Source organism: Lotus japonicus, chromosome 4 (assembly GCF_012489685.1).
Source record: "Lotus japonicus ecotype B-129 chromosome 4, LjGifu_v1.2".
Taxonomy (NCBI): Eukaryota; Viridiplantae; Streptophyta; class Magnoliopsida; order Fabales; family Fabaceae; genus Lotus; species Lotus japonicus.
The window spans coordinates 49,759,486-49,772,923 of NC_080044.1; positions in this window are offsets into that span (position 1 = coordinate 49,759,486).

Sequence of the window (13,438 nt, forward strand, 5' to 3'; positions counted from 1 at the left end):
TATGTAACACCGGGGAAACGCTTAGTTTGAACCTTGATGTTAGGAGTTATTTTGTGAACTCTATTTATTTTTGGAATTATGTTTTAGTTTGGAGTTGAAAAATAAATCCGCTGTGCTATGCATATGACGTTATGACACTAAGTTTGGAAATTTATATATTTATTATGAGCATGACAGGTGTTTTGATTTATGGTTTTGGAGATTAAATGTGATACCCTCTTAGTTATGCATTTTACTCTGATTTATGTTATAATATTTACGCGGGGGTTTAGAGGGTGTTACATTAGTGGTATCAGAGCCTGGTTGGTCAGTAGGCTAGGTTTATTAGCATGTCTATTAGCATGTTTAAATCCTTTTTTGTATTCGATATGTGTTTTTGACGCAATTGATACTGTTTTGGAATTCTCAGGACAATGGTTGCAGGAAGGAATGATGAAGCTATCGCTGAGGCATTGGCATTGTTGGCTGGCGCCATTGGGCAAGGTTAGCAGGCGAATGTTGGAAACTAGAATCAGGATGAATTTCGTGCTTTGGGGAAGTTTCAGAGGAACAATCCACCAACCTTTGAAGGAGCATACAACCTTGACAAAGCACAGGCATGGCTGAAAGCAATTGAGAAGATCTTTCGAGTCATGAATTGTACTGATGCGCAGAAGGTGCAGTTTGGCACCCATATGCTTGAGAAAGAAGCTGAAGATTGGTGGGACAACACTGTTCAGAGGTTTGAAGGTGATGGGATGGAGATTACTTGGGATCTTTTCAAGGGTGCATTTCTTGAGAAGTACTATCCAGAAGACGTGCGTGGAAAGAAGGAAATTGAGTTTCTTGAACTGAAGCAGGGTAATGGAACTGTGGCGGAGTATGCTGCAAAGTTTGAGGAATTGATTAAGTTTTGTCCCCACTACAATACTGCTGAAGCTGAGAGATCTAAGTGTAACAAGTTTGTGAATGGTTTGAGACCTGAGATCAAGAAGGCTGTGGGCTATCAACAGATTGTCCGATTCTCTGATCTGGTTAACAGGAGTAGGATCTATGATGAAGATAGCAGGGAGAGTGCTGCTCACTACAAGTCTTTGAAAGAGAAGAAAGAAAAGGGGCAATTCAGAGGAAAACCGTATGGGAAACCTGCTGATATGAGTAAACAGAAAGTTGGTCATGACAAGAAGCCAAGTGGGGGAGGAGCTCCTAATCCGGTTAGGTGCTACAAGTGTGGTGTTGAAGGACATCGTTCTCCAGAGTGTCCCAATTCTGAGGTGAAATGTTTCAGGTGTGGCAAGCTAGGTCACAGGTCTTATGATTGTAAAGATGGCCCGATGGTGACTTGCTACAACTGTGGTGAGCAAGGTCACATTAGTACCAAGTGTGACAAGCCGAAGAAGGATCAGGCGAGAGGAAAGGTGTTTGCCTTATCTGGTGCTGAGACTACTGCTGAGGATAGACTGATCCGAGGTACGTGCTTTATTAAAAGTACACCTTTGATTGCTATTATTGATACTGGTGCAACACATTCTTTCATTTCTTTGAATTGTGTCAAGGAGTTGAATCTTCAGTTAACTGTTATGGATAGAAATATGGTTATTGATACTCCAGCTATGGGGTCAGTGACTACTTCTCATGCATGTTTGCGTTGCCCGTTAAGTATTTGTGATAAAGACTTTGAAGTCGATTTAGTGTGCCTTTCTTTAGATCAACTAGATGTTATTCTTGGTATGATTGGTTGAGATCCAACCGTGTCTATATCAATTGCTTTGCTAAGGCAATTCTTTTTCTTGAACCTGAAAAGAACGCGGATATGTTTATGTCCACTAAGCAAGTGAATGAGTCACTGCGGGAGGGCGCTGAGGTGTTTATGCTATTGGCAACCTTGAGTCTTACTGAGAAAGAAACAACTGGTGAGTTAGCGATCGTTTGTGATTTTCCGGAGGTCTTTCCCGCGGAGATAAGTGATTTGCCGCCAGAACGTGAAGTTGAGTTTGCGATCGACTTAGTTCCTGGAACTAGGCCGGTATCGATGGCCCCATATCGGATGTCAGCACTTGAATTGAAAGAATTGAAGAGTCAATTGGAGGATTTGCTCGAGAAGAAGTTTATTCGCCCTAGTGTGTCACCGTGGGGCGCACCGATTTTGCTGGTTAAGAAGAAGGAGGGTACTATGAGATTATGTGTAGATTATAGACAGCTGAATAAAGTAACTATCAAGAATAAGTATCCACTTCCAAGAATCGACGATTTGATGGATCAGTTGGTTGGTGCAAGTGTGTTCAGTAAGATAGATTTGAGGTCTGGGTATCATCAAATTCGTGTGAAGCCTGAAGATATTCAGAAAACTGCTTTTAGAACCAGATATGGTCACTATGAGTATTCTGTAATGCCATTCGGAGTGACTAATGCCCCTGGTGTATTTATGGAATACATGAACATAATTTTCCATCAGTACTTGGATAAGTTCGTTGTTGTTTTCATTGATGATATTTTGATTTATTCCAAGAGTGAAGAAGATCATGCTGAGCATCTGCGAATTGTGTTGTCTGTGTTGAAGGAGAAACAGTTGTATGCTAAACTTTCTAAGTGTGAGTTTTGGTTGAAAGAAGTAAGTTTCCTTGGCCATGTGATATCGAGTGAAGGTATTGCTGTTGATCCATCGAAGGTTGAGGCCGTGTCGCAGTGGGAAGCTCCGAAGTCTGTCTCTGAGATCCGAAGATTTCTGGGCTTAGCAGGCTATTACCGGAAATTTATTGAAGGCTTTTCCAAGTTAGCTTTGCCAATGACGCAGTTGACTAGGAAGGGTCAAGCTTTTGTTTGGACCGCGGAGTGTGAAACTAGTTTCCGAGAGTTGAAGAGAAGGTTGACAACCGATCCTGTTTTGATTTTGCCTAATCCGGTGGAACCGTTCGAAGTGTATTGTGATGCTTCTTTGATGGGTTTGGGTGGTGTGTTAATGCAGAATCAACAAGTTGTGGCTTATGCTTCAAGGCAACTTAAAGTGCACGAGAGAAATTATCCGACTCACGATATGGAATTAGCTGCTGTTGTATTTGTTTTAAAACTATGGAGGCATTATCTGTTTGGATCAAGATTTGAGGTGTTTAGTGATCACAAGAGTTTGAAGTATCTGTTTGATCAAAAAGAGTTGAACATGAGGCAGAGAAGATGGCTAGAGTTCTTGAAGGATTATGATTTTAGTTTGAATTACAATCCGGGTAAAGCGAATGTGGTAGCTGATGCTTTAAGTAGAAAGTCTTTACATATGTCCATGTTGATGGTACGAGAGATGGAGTTACTCGAGCAATTTAGAGATTTGAGTTTAGTTTGTGAAGAGACTTCTAATGGGGTGAAGCTTGGTATGTTGAAGCTTACTAGTGGCATTCTTGATGAGATTCGAGAGGGTCAACAATCTGATTTGAGTTTGGTGGATCGGTTGACTTTGATCAATCAAGGGCGAGGTGGTGATTTTAGGATCGATGAGAATGGTATCATGAGATGTCATGACAGGGTTTGTGTTCCGGCTGTATCTGATTTGAGGAAGAGGATTCTTGAGGAGGGGCATCGTAGTGGACTGAGTATTCATCCTGGAGCTACGAAAATGTATCAAGATTTGAGAAAATTATTTTGGTGGCCGCGAATGAAGAAAGAAATTGCGGAGTTTGTGTATTCTTGTTTGACTTGTCAGAAGTCAAAAATTGAGCATCAGAAGCCATCTGGTTTGATGCAACCTTTATCCATTCCTGAATGGAAATGGGATAGTGTTTCCATGGATTTTGTGTCTGGATTTCCTAGGACATCGAGTCACTGTGATGCTGTTTGGGTGGTTGTAGACAGGTTGACGAAATCTGCCCACTTTATTCCTATAAGGATGGATTATCCCATGGAGAAATTGGCGAAGTTGTACATTGAGAAGATTGTCAGTTTGCATGGTATTCCGTCTAGTATTGTGTCGGATCGAGATCCGAGGTTTACCTCTAGATTTTGGGAAGGATTGCAAAGTGCTTTGGGTACGAAGTTGCGTTTGAGTTCTGCTTACCATCCTCAAACAGATGGTCAGACGGAGAGGACAATTCAGTCACTGGAAGATATTTTGAGAGCTTGTGTGTTGGAACAAGGAGGTGCTTGGGATAGTTTCCTGCCTATGATTGAGTTTACTTATAACAATAGTTTCCATGCTAGTATTGGGATGGCACCATTTGAAGCTTTGTATGGAAGGAGATGTAGGACGCCAATATGTTGGTATGAATCTGGTGAGAGTGTGGTTGTAGGACCAGAGATAGTTCAACAGACCACTGACAAGATCAAGATGATTCGGGAGAAGATGAAGGCTTCTCAGAGTCGTCAGAAAAGTTACCACGATAAGAGGAGGAAAGCACTCGAATTCGAGAAGGGAGACCATGTATTTCTTAGAGTCACTCCGGTAACGGGTGTTGGACGAGCATTGAAGTCGCGTAAGTTGACGCCGCGTTTCATTGGTCCTTATCAAATTTCAGAGAGAGAGTAGGTGCAGTGGCTTATCGGATTGCCTTGCCACTGTCACTTGCTAATCTCCATGACGTGTTCCATGTGTCGCAGTTGAGGAAATACATTGCTGATCCGTCTCATGTGATCCAAGTAGATGATGTGCAAGTAAGAGATAACTTAACCGTGGAGACATCACCTATGCGAATAGAGGATAAAAGATTGAAGCAACTTCGTGGCAAGGAGATTGCATTGGTGAAGGTTGCTTGGGGAGGACCAGCAGGGGGAAATGTTACTTGGGAGCTTGAGAGTCAGATGAAGGAGTCCTACCCCGAGTTGTTCGGTTAAGGTAATTTTCGAGGGCGAAAATCCTTAAGTGGGGGAGAGTTGTAACACCCCGTTTTCCGATTAGTAGAATATTTATTAATTTATTTTAATTATTATTGGGTTATATAGTAGCTTGAATAAATAGGTGATTTTATAATATAATAAGGTGTTTAAGTGATATATGGAGGGAGTATAATAATATTTAAATTATATTATTTAATTACATAAGATTTAATTAAAAGGGGTTTTAGGGTTTAGAGTGAGTAATTAGGAGTTAAATAGAAAGAGAAAAGAAAGAAAGAGAAATCAGAATTAGAAGAGCAAACAGAAAAGGGAGAAAGCGTGAAAGCAAGAAGGAGAGGAGAAAAGAGAAGAAAACCTAGGCTTTGATCTTCAAGAGGTAAGGGTTTGAATTCTTATTTTCTGGTTTGGCATAATAGTTAGTAATGGTGGAAAGCATGATTTAGGAACCCTAAGATGCAAAATTTTCTAAAGGTTTGAATTTAGGGTATGAATTGTGGATTTGTGGGGTTGAGAGAGTGTGGTGATGGAGCATGTATATTGTGAAAATTTAGAAAATTTAATTATTCCATCCCGGATACCAAAGGAATACGTTTAACCCTCAACCTTATTGGAGTATAAAACTCTTGTGCGGATACTAACCCTTACGAACATGCCATGTTTTGATTTCGGTTGATTTTAGTACCACTGCAACCTGTTTTGTAAAGGAAAAATAGAAAACAAAAAGTGCTTTATTTGACCATACATCAAATTGTCTAATGTCTGGTAGTGCCGCCAAACGTGTAGAACTAGAAATTGGATTCATGTAACATGCGTGCTTATCAATACTTTGAGAATTTGTGTTTTCGGTTTCAACCAAAATTGTATATTTGCTGTTTTTGGTTTCACGTAATATATATGTTTTTGGATTATAAGTTTCTTGATTCAGTTTTGTTCCAATACGTATATATTATATATTGATTGAATTTGGTTTTTGGAGAACTCAATTCTGCATTGGTGACAATTACTGTATGTTTTGTGAAATTGGGGATAATTTGTATTGTTGAGCTGGTGATGAATATGCTAAAATAATTAAGACTTGAAGATGGTCTAAATATGCATATGTTAGTTGAGTTTTGCACAATACACTGCATAGTTGTCAAGAGGCAATGTTTGCTAGTTCTCGTGGAGGCTAGTGACTTGTCCCAAAACTGGAGTGGTTTTGAAGCCTAGAGCGAGGGCTTTATTGGTGGTTATCTGTCTGGAGTGGACGCGGTGATACCGCTAAGGATAACAACTTTGGTACCAAAGACAATTGCACGGAGTCACACTTGAGTCATATAAGTTATTGTAGGGAGTTATTGATGTTAATTAAAGTTAACTGCAATATCTTTGGAGAATTTTGTTGTTGTGGTAATTGACAATATTTATATTTGCTTTGTCTGAGCTATGATTATGGAGTATTGGCATACTTTGAAAATTAATTGATTATATTAAATTTTATGATATATTTTCTTAATTATGTATGAGAAATTTATGGATAATTTTTATAAGCTTTCGCATTACTTATTATTATGCTTATCCATATGATATGAGTTCTCACCCTTCTGTTGGAATGATGTTCTATGCGACATCGCTCAGGTACGGAGGACAGTGGAGCTTCTCGCGAGGGTTAGTCAGAGGAGCTAGTCTTTTAGATATGCTTTTAGTGATGGGAGTCATGCTCTATTATGTAACACCGGGGAAACGCTTAGTTTGAACCTTGATGTTAGGAGTTATTTTGTGAACTCTCTTTATTTATTTTTGGAATTATGTTTTAGTTTGGAGTTGAAAAATAAATCCGCTGTGCTATGCATATGACGTTATGACACTAAGTTTGGAAATTTATATATTTATTATGAGCATGACATGTGTTTTGATTTATGGTTTTGGAGATTAAATGTGATACCCTATTTGTTATGCATTTTACTCTGATTTATGTTATAATATTTACGCGGGGGTTTAGAGGGTGTTACATGGTTCGGTTTGAAAGCTTTGGCCTCTGCTCTTTGTAACCACAAACGGAAAGCCGTGTGTAAACGGAGGACAGGGGAGACTGCAGATGGTGATGCGGGTACAGGTTGCAGAAACCCACGGGAAGAAAGAAAGAGAGGAGGCCAAGATTTCAAAATTAGATATTGTTTGGAGGGTAAAACAATCATTTCAAGTTTAATTAGAATCTAATGAATTTAAATTAATTTAATTATATGATTAGTGACCGGTGGTAGGGAGTTATATGTCCCTTGTGCAACTTTACACAACAAAAAAGTTGTGTACCGTAGACAAACCTGCCTTTCACTTCACATATTGCAAACATTGATGATGTTACAATTGTTTTTGAAATTCAATCAGATTTCGATCCAACCCATTTCCCGCACCTTGATTTCGAACCCTCTCTCTCTCCCCCTCTCTCTTCACATTCAATTTCTCGATTAGTTTCTCTTTCAAAATCCTTTTACTCTTCCCGCACCGGAAGCAAGAAACAAAACCCTAGCCTCTGATTCAACCTTGTGTTCGTGCTTTCTCCTCTTAATTTTGCTTTGCTTTCCTTAATGAAGCTAAATTGTTCCTATCTTCTTCATGGCAGAACCTTTCTCGACCACGAGAAATCTTTTTCGGTTTTGGTTTTGTTCTTTAGTTGCTTTATACTGGTTTGTGCCCTCTTTTTGGTTTTGGTTTCAAGACTTAGTGGGGAATGGTGGTAGTGGAAGGAGTGTTGCTTTATATTGGATTTTATGGTTGGAATATTGATGATTTGAGGGGTTGATTTTCAGGGCTTGCACCTGAGATTCCTGAGGATCTGTACCATTTGATCAAGAAGGCTGTCTCTATCCGTAAGCATTTGGAGAGGAACAGGAAGGACAAGGACTCCAAGTTCAAGTTGATTATTGTGGAGAGCAGGATCCACAGGCTTGCTCGCTACTACAAGAAGACTAAGAAGCTCCCACCGGTCTGGAAGTAGTAAGTACCCTATCACCCCTTACCACCCATATGTCTTTTGCCATTGAGCTTTACAATGATGGTTTTGTTGCTTCTGGCAATGCTTGGAACTTGGCTTTACTCACCTGTTAATTGTTACTGATGTCTTTGAGTTTTTGTATTGTGGATCCCTTTAAGGGCCTTTTTGTGTGCAATTGCGAGGGATGTCTCAATATTCTGTTTGTATGGTATGATTCAAGGGTTGGTTGGGGAATACACATTGCAACATTAGTAGTTTTATCTACAATTAATTCCTATAAGTCCACAACTGTTTTTATATATACAACTCGTTTTTCACTCCTTCTAAGCATCCATGTTATCACACTTTTCTCTTTCACCCCTTCCTATCACTCTTAAATGAGTGCGCGTTGGAAGCTAAGTGCACTCCACATGAGGGGCATAAGGATTATGTGGGAAACTATTGGAGGTAGCTTTGGGGGTGCTTGCGAGTAGTGATTTTGAGAGCTTTAACCATGCGTACAAACTTGCTATGAATAGAAAACAATATTGGAATTAATTTCTCTCGGAATTAGTTCATGACTTCATGTGCATCCAATATTTCCTTGAATTGGTTCTTATATTGCCATTTATAATGTGTTGATATGATGGGAAGCCTTTTTACTTGAACAAAATGGAGTGGAGGCAAAGTGAGGGTTTGGGCCACGGGAACATTATCTATTCCTAGAATGTTTTGAGTGTTTAAGATTCTATCCACTATTTTCCAATCATGTCAATTTTGTTTGGAGAAGCATGTTTCTTAAGTGTTTCTTTGAGATGTGTCACAAAGAGTAATGGATTGGGCGAGACCCCTGAGGCCCTCGCCCAGGGACGCTTGCCTTAGGGCGGCGCGCGAGCCAGGAATTACTTCACAAATGCGAAAAATGCTAAATGTTTGCGGACTTGCCCAAAGCCCCGCCAGAACAGTTGGCTTCGATCAACGCGCCATGGCCCTTCGCCATGTGGGGAGTCAAACTGGTCGGACCTTTCCCAACCACCAAATCACAGATGAAATTCATCCTTGTAGCAGTGGATTACTTCACAAAATGGGTAGAAGCCGAGCCCCTTGCAAGTATCACTGCAGGTAAGATCGTAAGCTTTTACTGGAAAAGAATCGTGTGCCGGTTTGGGGTCCCAAGGGCGATCGTCCCAGACAATGGAACACAGTTTGCAAGTAATCAGGCAAGGGAGTTCTGTGAGGAAATGGGTATACAGAGGAGATTCTCTTCACTAGAACACCCTCAGACCAATGGACAAGCGGAGTTAGCGAATAAAGTGATCTTGTGGGGTTTGAAACGTCGACTCTCTGAGGCAAAAGGAGCATGGCTGGACGAGCTCCCGGTTGTGATTTGGTCCTACAACACGACGCCACATTCAACCACAAAGGAAACCCCTTTCAGGATGACCTACGGGGCGGACGCCATGCTGCCAGTGGAGATAGACAACAGCTCTTGGTAGACAGCACCACAGTTCGAGGGCGAGAACTCTTCCAACATGGCGGTGGAGCTGAACTTGTTATCTGAAACATGAGAGGAGGCTCGTATCAAAGAGGCGGCGATGAAGCAGCGGGCTACGACGAGGTATGACACGAAAGTCCGCCCAAGGGCGATGCAAGATGGAGATCTGGTTCTTAAGAAACGGACTGGGAATGTGGGGAACAAGTTGAGCTCGATCTGGGAAAGCCCTTACAGAATCTTGAAAGCATTGGGAAAGGGGGCCTACCACCTCGAGAGTTTGGATGGGAGGCGAGTGCCACGATCTTGGAACGCGTCAAGCCTGAGGTATTACTACAGCTGAAGATTAAGGAAAAGATCGGCTTGGTGCAGCGACAATCAACTAAGCAAGACTCATGGAAGCCGCGAGATTAAAAACAAAGACACGATTTTGTTCTCCATCTCAGGAGTTTGTTGGCTAAAACACCTAAATTGTAAAAAGAAAGACACGTTCTTGTTCTCCATCTCGGGAGTTTGTTGACTTTAACGTCTGATTGAAAATACAAAAATTGTATCAAGCGATTTCAATCACACTGAATTGCGGCAAGTGCTAGGTGGGAAAAATTCCCTGAAGGTGGCGATCCCAACACGACCTTGATGTCTGGGGATCGCTCCGGAAAAACCGACGCTGCTCGCCGTCACTCGTTGGCGACGTGCGCGGATAAACTTCTTATCCCAACAGCCTCCCCGAAATATGGGCGAGCGATCCTAACTAGGCTAAGCCTCGGGCAACCCACATGGCCATTGGGACCCGAGCCACCGTAAATCCTCGCCAAGCAGAACTGGCGAGGCCACACCTGATCTTACGGGAAAAGCGTGTGAACAAAGCCTCAGTTCAAAACTGAGCAAAAGTCCTAGTTAAACCTGGCGCACTATCAATGTCGTCAAACGTAATTCGGATCTAAGAGGACTAAGAAGGGAGCATGGAAAATTTCGGAGGGAGCGTTAAAATAAATATAGAAAATGAAGCTGAACTAATTAACTTAGGATTAAGAGATACAATTAAAATAAATTCATGCCTAGAAGGAAAAAGCAGTACTTGCATTACAATTATCAAGAATGGTTAACATTGTATTCCTTGTCCTCGTTCCACAGCATCTCCCAGGTCAACGTTGGCAGCGTCTGGTGGATCCTCTGGACCCTCCAGCCCGGTTGGATTAACCTTTTTGAAAATTCCCATGGAGTCAAGGTTGACGGAAGGATGGAGATGCTTGACTTGGGCTTTGGCGATAAGGAAGCCGCGTACACGTTCTTTGGCCGCCACTTGAGCAGCTTCCTCCCTTATTTTCTTCTCAAGAGCCTCAGCTCGGGCATCTCCCTCAGCCGCAAGCTTACATTTGGATGCCAGATCTAACTTGGCCTCAACAAGTGCCTTACCCTTTTTCGCCAATTCTTCACGTAGGGCGGTAATTTCTTTGTCTCTGGCGACCAGGGCTTCCTCTTGTAAGGCAGAGATGCTCCATTTGGCATCGAGGTCCCGCTGAAGTTCCTCGATCCGGATCTCGAGTTCTTCCTCTCTTCAATTTGCCTTTACCAGTGCCAGTTTCGCCTTCGTGAGCTGTTCCAGTATCTTTTTAATCTTGCCCTCCTCCACTACTAGTTGATTGGACAGGTTGGAGCAAGTGTCGTTGGCCCGGAGGTTGTCGGAGCGGAGCTTCTCCACCTCTTGGCGGAGCTCAGCAACTCCAGTAAGAGGCCGAGCGCGCCGGGCCACTTGGGCGAACAAGCACCTGGTGCGGAGGAGGTTTGACACGGCTTCCTGGGCAACATCCTGTGAGTCTTGGCTGGAATCCTCCCTCAGTTTCTCGAGATAGGGGTGAGAAAGGAGGAAACCAAAAGGATCCTGGAAGGAGCTGACAGAAGGGTTCTTCGGGCGGTCCGCGGGGAGATTTCCTTCTTTGTCGCCAGCCCCGGGAAAGTTGGGGGTTGACGGGTCAAGTGTAGTGTTGGTTGGTTCTTTTGCAAGTGTACAGAATCTACCCGGTTTTAAATTATCGAACCACAGGGAATTAGATTGCAAATCCAGTTTAAGATTCAAGTTCAAGGTTGAAAAGCGAGTAAAATTCAGTTTTAATGATTGGTTGTTTCTTGAGTTTGTAAAAAGACAAGTGATCAAGTAATAAAGTGATTGAAATTCAGAGATGAGATTGCCTTGGGTTCTTGCTCAACAAATTCAGTTTTAGCAAACCTTCCTATTCAATTAATCCTGAGTCTATCCTTGATGTTCTAGCCTAGATAGTCATCTATCGATGCCTCGTAAAGAAAACCCTTTCTAATCAAAAGATAGATTCAATTCCTTGATAACCTAAACATTTGTTAGAAGCACTAAGCATGCAATTCAGGCCAACAAACCTCAACCCTTCCTCTATTCCTAGCAGCAAGTATAGAAGAGGTAATCTCACAACAAGTCCCAATTCTATAACAAACTATCGTTATGATTATAGAAAAGTAAAAAGCTAGCATGCATTCAAGCTTGAGAGATAAATCATAGGAGTGAGATTCAAGGGTTTACTCAGAACAACATGAATAGAAAAGGAATGAAAGCTAAAACATCCAAAGTCTTACAAAGAACCCAAAACAAAAGGGGTTTTAGCCAAGCATGGCTATGGAATCCATACATGAAGATAAAGATGAAACCTGAAACATATGGCTTAGGGAAAGCTTCTCAAGCTCCAGAACTCAAACCCTCTCTTCTAACTTATGAAAAAATGATACAATGACAAAAGGTTCCAAGAGAAATGTCTAAAAACCAATTTATTGGCAAAACAGTCGAGTCTGGGCGCTCAGGCGCCAATTCAGAGCGCTTGAGCGCCAATTCCAGCCAAAAACATGCTATCTGGAAGGTAATTGGCGCCTAGGCGCCAATTCCCAGCGCCTAGGCGCCAATTCCAGCTGCCTGACAAAACATAACTAGCGCCTAGGCGCCAATTCCCAGCGCCTAGGCGCTTAAGCTCGCTGGAAAAGACTTTTTAGCTTCTTGTAAATCCTCTTCCAAGCCTCTTTTATGTCCTCCTTCAATTCCAAGCTTCTTGGCCTTCTTTCACCTTCAGTTCCTGATCTGCAAACTTAACCAACAAGCCAAGGAAAATTCCAGAAGCTCAAAGAACTTATTAGCACAAGAGATCCTTCAATTAACACAATAAAACCATGCAAGTCCTAAACTTAAAATGCAAGAAAACTCCCTATAAAACTACAAAATTACCAAAACGAAGTAAAGACTCAAAGAAAGATAAAAATGCATGAGAATGCATGAAACACTACATGAGACTCAACAAAAAGACTCAAAACAAAGAAAGAAATGACCCTAAAAACACCACTAAACAAGGGTCATCACACCACTATACTCAACGACAGCTCGCCCTCGAGCGTAAATAACACTCGCTTGCCCTCAAGCGCAAGAAATGCCCCCAAACAAGTGCTCTCAACAAGGAATACTTCACAAAAAACAGGGGGACAAAGGAATCACAGCTAGTTCCAAGAGAAAGACCCGACAACCTACTTCATGCATCTTTTGAAGAGAGAAGAGTGTAGAGTCCATTCATGAGAAGCATATAGAACTAAAATCCTAGGACGAGATATTGATTTAGTGCACTGAGCACACAAGTAAGTTCATAGGTCTTGAATGTCATTCACTCAATAGCAACCACGATCAAACATGCAAATATTCAAAGAGACTTTAAAAAGGGTTGAAACATTGGCTAGGTAGACATGATGGTGGTTGGTCCCTAAGGAAATCCTAGGCTTCAAGCACATTGAGTGTGGTCCAAATCTAAAACCCCCCGGAGCTTTTCACAATAAACTTTTTAGCACAAGTTTCTTGCACCCCCTTTCTTTTCAACTTTTTTTTTTCCTTTTACAACTCCAGCTTTTATTCAGGAGTTCTTCTTCTTTTTTTTTTTCAATGATTTTTTTCTTTTCGGGGCAAGAGACTATTTCACAATTTTTCAGCTCCATACAAATATAATCAAGGACCATCACTCCCCAATATTCCAACCAAACATCCACCCCAATCACTTGGCTACAAAAAAAAAATCTCCAAAAAGGCTCAAGTGGGGCAACTAAAGACCATGTTCAATCACTAATTCAGAATCTCAAGAAATCCTACAAGTCTCAAGAATAAAACAAGAATCACAAAGCATGCTATGAGTGGAATTAAT